We start from the raw sequence: 6,873 nt of genomic DNA, 5'->3' as shown, positions 1-6,873 counted from the left end.
TTGAACAACGGTCTCAAAGACTTGATTAGTTTCCTTCTTTCAATAGATCTTTAGAAGAGTCCAAGACTCTCATAGTTTAAAACTTCCTAGAAACATATTGTTAAAAGTTGTATTCTTCAGAATATTTCAAGAAAAACCAAAAAACAGTTTCAGAAGTTGGCTCCAAAGAAGAAAATCTGTTACACTAAATCAAATCCAGATCCAAATAATCCACCTGTGTTTCAGAATCCCAATTTGATTCCTAACCACCTTAAAAGCCAACAGAACCCTGCCCAATCTGAGCTTACTCCTGTAAAAGCATCAATCCTTTCTGCCATTACTGTTGCTTCCCCAAGTTCACCATTAGCACTTCAAACCATCTCTTCCACTCCCCCATCCACAGTATATATTCCCACTATTATCCGTGTTCTTCCAGTTGTTACATTATTCCCTGCAAATATGGGAAACCGATATGCTCCCCTGCAATTACCTGCAAATCCAAGGGCTATGCCTCAAGATTATCAAAGCAAAATCACCTATTTTGATGGTGTTGGCACTTACACAGTTCAACCACATACCAAGAAGATGACAGATTATTTTGGAAACTATGAGATTGATGCTGATGATGTGAGAATGAAGATCTTTGTTTAGAGTTTAATTGGTGATGTTATGACCTGGTTTAGGGCACTCCCTGTAAACACTATTGCTGATCCAGAAGCCCTTTATCAGATTTTTTTGAACAGATGGGAAAAGAAGAAGGACCCCTTACACATCCTAACAGAATATGAGAGCTTGAAAAGAGGCCCACAAGAAACTGTTCAAGATTATTGCGCCATATTTAATAATGTATATAATGCTATTCCTCAGAATCTCAGACCTCCACCAAACTTGGCCTTGATCAAATTCCCTGATGGATTTGACTCTGACATGGCTTACCAGCTTAGGGAAAGAGATCCTCCAAGCTTAGAAGACATGCAGAGTATAGCTACCAGTGTAGAGGCCAACCTGATTTCTAAACGAGCTCGAGCTAGAGCTGAAAGGAGAACACCTTTCAAAGAAGAACCTTTTGCATTTAAGAAAAAACTAGATGCAATTATTAAAGGAATGGATAGACTGGGTGATAGAGTAGAAACAATTGAGAGGAAATCCTCTTGGGATGGTCAACCAAGCAACACTAGAAGAAACCCAAATTTCAGGAAAAATCAGAATCCAAATGCTGGGAAGGCCGGTCCTGACCAAAATATTAGGTCTCCTTTCCAGGAGAACTATGCTGAAGCTTCAACTTCTAGTGAGCCAACAGAAGACTCTCAAATTAATTTAATGGGTCTCAATAGTAAACAACAAATTTTTTTGACCTAGGATGACCAAGAAACTCATACTTTTAATCAATTCCAAACCCAATCTGGGGAATCATTTGATTTTAGGGAGGGATATGATACAGTTGTCTATGAGGTCCACAAGCAGTACAATCTGAGAGGCAGAATGATAGATGTCCCTGAAACCAGAAAGCAGAAACAAATCAAGCAACCTACCAAAGCTAAGGTCAAGGACCCTCTTGTACAAACTCTTCCCAAAACAATTTCTAATCCAAACCATTCAATAGTTGAAGATATATCAGACAATCAACAACCATCAAACAGTCAGCCTTCCACTTCCTTTCCTCCCAAAGAAAATGCAAAAGAACTTCCTGAAATTGATTTTGAAGCAGATTTAGCTCATAATATCACTCCTCATAAAGAAAACAACATTGAAAACACGACAGAAAAAGAAAATCTCGCTGCCCAAAATGCAAAAGTCCAAATAGAAAAACCTTTTAACCTTGAAACCGAAATAGGCAAATTAAAAATAACAATTCCATTGTCCGAGTTGGCTAAACATGATGTCTATAGAGAACAAATCAGCAGATCACTTCAAATTTCAGAAAACAGAGATGCAGTAAATGTCCTGGATGACCAGCCATAATTAATTTTTGGCCCTGAAGTAAATGGAAAATCATAGATGGAGGAGTTCCTCCTTTCTATGTAAGTCTAAATATTCATGACAAAGTACTTCACAATGCAATGTTTGATCCTGGAGCTTCCCATAATTTAATACCCAAATCTGTGATGGAAAAGTTGGACCTAAATATCACCAGGCCATACAAAGACTTGTTCTCTTTTGATTCTAGCCAGGTTAGATGTCTAGGCCTAATCAAAGATTTATGTGTATCACTAGTTCAATACCCTACCAAGACAATTTTAATGGATGTAGTGGTAGCTGATATCCCACCAAAATATGGCATGGTGTTGTCCAGATCTTGGGGTGCAAAGCTCCAGGGATCTTTACAGTTGGACATGTCTTATGCTACCATTTCAGTATTTTTCCAGCCAAAGAAATTGTACCGGGAAACTTTGATAAAATATGTGGTCAGCAGCCAAGAGAAACCCCAAAATTTTCCCATTTACTCCTTACATTCTGATATGGACTCTTTCATCCTATACAATGTTGAAATTTTCCCCCAACTGATGTCAAGGTTTTAGCATCAGCACAAGAAAAAGTCATAAATGAAAAATCTAATGTTCAGATTCAAGAAATCTTTGTGACCAATGATACAACAGACACACAAAGGAAACCAAATGAAACTGAAAATCCAAATCTGCCTACTAAGCAAGTTTTTAAAACTCCTGATGCTAGTCGCAATCAAGGAATCCTATGGTATTTAGAGTTTGATGGATCAGTCAATAAGCTAGGAGCAGGGGCAGGGATTTGGATACATAACATGCAAAATGACCATGCTGAAGGGCATGCATACAGGCTGAATTTTAGATGCACAAATAACATGGCTGAATATGAAGCTCTTTTGCTAGGACTCAAATTGATCAAAGGTTTAGGGGCAGTTAAGATATTAATTTTGGGAGACTCTAATTTAGTTATTCAATAAATGAAAGGAAACTTCCTCACAAATGACCTCAGGTTAAGATCTTATAAAGGGGCAGCAATTGAAATACTCAATATCTTTCTAGAATCACAACTGGCAAAAATTCCAAGGAAACACAATTTGCATGCTCACAGTTTAGCAACATTTTCCAGCACTTGTAAACTGTTGTTTGAGCCTAATCATCATTTTACAGCTGAGATTAAACACAGGCCAACTGTGCCTGACAATGTTAAAAATTGGTAGGTGTTTGACAATGACACTCGGATTAATAATTTCCTGACTTTAAAAGAAGAATTTTCCAGCACAAATATAGACACGGGCACTACTGATGAAGTTGACCGAATAGACAAAGCTGAAACACACATTTCAGCTGAAACAAAAAATCAAATTCTACATCCAACAAACTTTACCAACAAAGAGTTACAAGAGATGAAAGGAATAGACTTTGATAACACTGTTGAAGGAGACTCTGAAGTTATTGATTTGAAGGATAATTTTTTTCCCACAGGATTAACTCCTCTGGAAGACATTTTTTATTCTAATGATATTCCAAGGAAGCCAAATATGCAGCCTTTAAACACAGAAATTGAGGACTGTAATATAGGAACTGCAGAAAATTCTAAAATGATAAAACTATCTAAAACTTTGTCTCTTGACCAAAAGCTGAAATATGTCGAACTGTTCAAATAATTTCAGGATGTCTTTGCATGGAGCTATGAAGATATTAAGTCATATGATACTTCTATAATTCAGAATACAATACCCCTCAAATAAAATCAAAAACCTTTCAAGCAAAAACTTATAAGGGTCAATCCTGTACTCCTTCCTCTAATTGAAAAAGAAGTCAAGAGAATGTATGAAGCTGGGATAATTGCACCCATCAGATTTTCAGAATGGGTCTCCAATTTAGTGCCCACTAGGAAGAAAACAAGAGAAATCAGACTGTGTGTTGATTTGAGGAATTTAAATAAAGTCTCTTTAAAAGACCACTACCCCTTACCTAAGATGGACCACATTTTACAGAGGGTAGTGGGTGCGTCTAGAATTTCACTACTAGATGGGTTTTCAGGCTTCAACCAGATTTTAGTTCACCATGATGACCAAGATAAGACTGCTTTTACAACACCTTGGGGAACTTTCAAGCATGTCAAGATGCCATTCGGACTCAAAAATGCAGGGGCAACTTTTCAACGGGCCATGGACATAGCTTTTGCTAAAGAAATTCACGATTTTCTGGTCATATACCTTGATGATCTCACTGCCTTTTCCAAATCGGATCAGGAACACCTGGATCATCTCAGACAAGTGTTTTTAATCTACAGAAAATATGGTATATCACTAAACCCAAAGAAATCGTTATTTGGCCTAGAATAGGGCAAACTATTAGGTCACATCATCTCCAAAGAAGGCATTAGAATAGATCCAAACAGAATACAAGCCATTCTGCAAGTTCCTCACCCTAGAAACATCAAAGAACTTCAAACTTTCCTTAGGAAGATCAACTTTTTAAGGAGATTCATACCCAACTTGGCTGAATTAATTAGATTTCTAAACAACATGTTGAAGAAGGTTTCCAAGGTCAAGTGGACAACAGAAGCTAAACAAGCCTTTGAAGAAATCAAAATAACTTTAACCAAAACACCAGTCCTTACAAGCCCAAAATTTGACAGAGACTTCATAATCTTCTCGTTTGCATCTAAACATACCATTGCTACTGTTTTGCTACAGAAATATGATCAAGGATGTGAAAAACCCATAACCTTCTTTAGCAAAGCACTGAGAGATGTGCCACTTAAGTATCAAATCATCGAAAAACAGACTTATGCACTTGTAAAAGCTATTAAGGACTTCAGAGTTTATATCTTATACTCTCATGTAATAGCTTATGTGCCAAGTACTGTGGTCAGGGATATTCTAACTCAAGAGGGAATTGAAGGCAAAAGAGGCAAATGGATAGCTAACATGTTGGAATATGACATTGAAATTAAACCAACAAAGCTGATAAAAGGACAGGGATTAGCTAAACTTATGACTGAAACCAACTTTCAAGCCCTTGACATTAATGAACTGGAAAATGAACAGGAGATGGCGACTCGACAGATCAATCAGACCTTTTTATAATCACCTTGGTATGCTGATATAAATTATGTATTACTCAACTTGCAGGCTCCTCTAGGGTTATCCAGAACTAAAAAGAGATTTCTGAAAATGAAAGCTTCAAAATTCTGTATTCTAGGTAATGTTTTATTTTGGAAAAATCATGAAGGCATTTTACTGAATTGCTTAACAAAGGATGAAACTGACAAAGTGTTGAAAGAATTTCATGCAGGGGACTGTGGTGGACATTTGTACTGGAAATCAACTGCTGATAAAATCCTAAGGGCTGGATTTTATTGGCCCACCTTGTTTGCTGATGTCAAAAATTTTGTTACTGCTTGCCATAAATGTCAAATCTTTGAAAGCAAGAGAAAGCTTCTACCTCTACCCCTCAGACCAATTTCCATTGAAAGACCTTTTCAACAACGGGGTTTAGATTTCATTGGGGAAATTCACGCTCCCTCTTCTGGACAACATAAATGGATTTTTATTGCCACTGACTACTTCACCAAGTGGATAGAAGCTATCGCTTGTAGACAAGCCAATGATTCAGTACTCATGCAATTCCTAGAAACCAATATCCTGTCCAGATTTGGCTGTCCTGAAAAGATTATAACCGACAATGTTGCTGCTTTTAAATCCAAGAGAATGATCAATTTCTGTCACAAGTACCATATTACCCTACGCCACTTCACATACTATTACCCTCAAGGTAATGGTCTAGCTGAGTCATCCAATAAAAGCCTAATCAATATCATTAAGAAAGTATTGGACGAAAACAAGAGAAACTGGCATAAGAAGCTTATCAATGCACTTTGGGCAGACAGATTGACTACAAAGAGATCCATCGGAACAAGCCCCTATGAATTGGTTTATGGCATGGAGGCTATATTTCCTTCATCTTTGGGAGTCCCTATGATAAAGTTGCTACAAGAAGTGCAGGCAGAACTCAATGACATTCAGAGAAGAATAAATCAGACTATTCATTTGCAGCAGACTAGAGAAGAAGTGTACCAAAGATCTCAAGTTCTACAAGAAAAACTCAAGAAGATGTTTGACAAGAGGACTAAGGCAGAAGATTTTTTCATAGGAGACAAGGTACTGAAATGGGATTCCAGAAGGAAAGATAAAGGAAAACATGGGAAGTTTGACTTCTTATGGAAAGCACCTTTTATTGTTCAGGCTTCACAAGGAAACAACACCTATTTTTTGAAAAGCCTGGATGGTACAAAAGCGGAAGATGGGCTAGTCAATGGTCGGATGCTAAAGCATTATTTTGATCCAATTTGTTGAGATGTCAGGACTCTAACTTGTACATAAAAAAACTTACTTTATGCAGTTTATTACAACAATAAGATAGGAAGGAATATGTAGCAAATTTTGAGGAACAATCAAGGGACTGTCCCACCTTTTTGTGTTACCTTTTAGTTTACCAGAAATTGAAGAAGAAAACTTGGGAGCTGTAAATAGGAGAACAAACATTCAGAGAAAATATCCAAAACAGAGCTGCAATTGTTTGAATGAGCTCATGAGAAATGTATATATGTTGCAGAGGTACAATTTTGTTTACTTACAACAAAGGGAAAATTTCATAATACAACAAGAATTGTACATAAGGCCATCTGACCTGCTGTTCTTGACTTTTCACCAAGAAAAGCCATCCCCAAGAGGAGCCAGTGTTATGCTCCTATACCAATAGGTGTAATATTTCATGATTGACTGGTAAAGTCCCAAATATGTTCATCCTTTCCATGCTGCAAAGGTTCCATATGTTGAAAAAATAAAAAAATAAAAAATTAAAAACTGAAAAGAGGGTATGACCTAAAAGAAAGATCAAAGGGAAAAAAAGAATGAAATGGTCAAAAAGAAAGAAAATGAAC

The sequence above is a fragment of the Pinus tabuliformis genome, chromosome 4_1 (assembly GCF_031772625.1).
Source record: "Pinus tabuliformis cultivar Carrire ecotype Pingquan chromosome 4_1, CPIR1, whole genome shotgun sequence".
Taxonomy (NCBI): Eukaryota; Viridiplantae; Streptophyta; class Pinopsida; order Pinales; family Pinaceae; genus Pinus; species Pinus tabuliformis.
Note: the sequence above shows the minus strand (reverse complement) of the source record.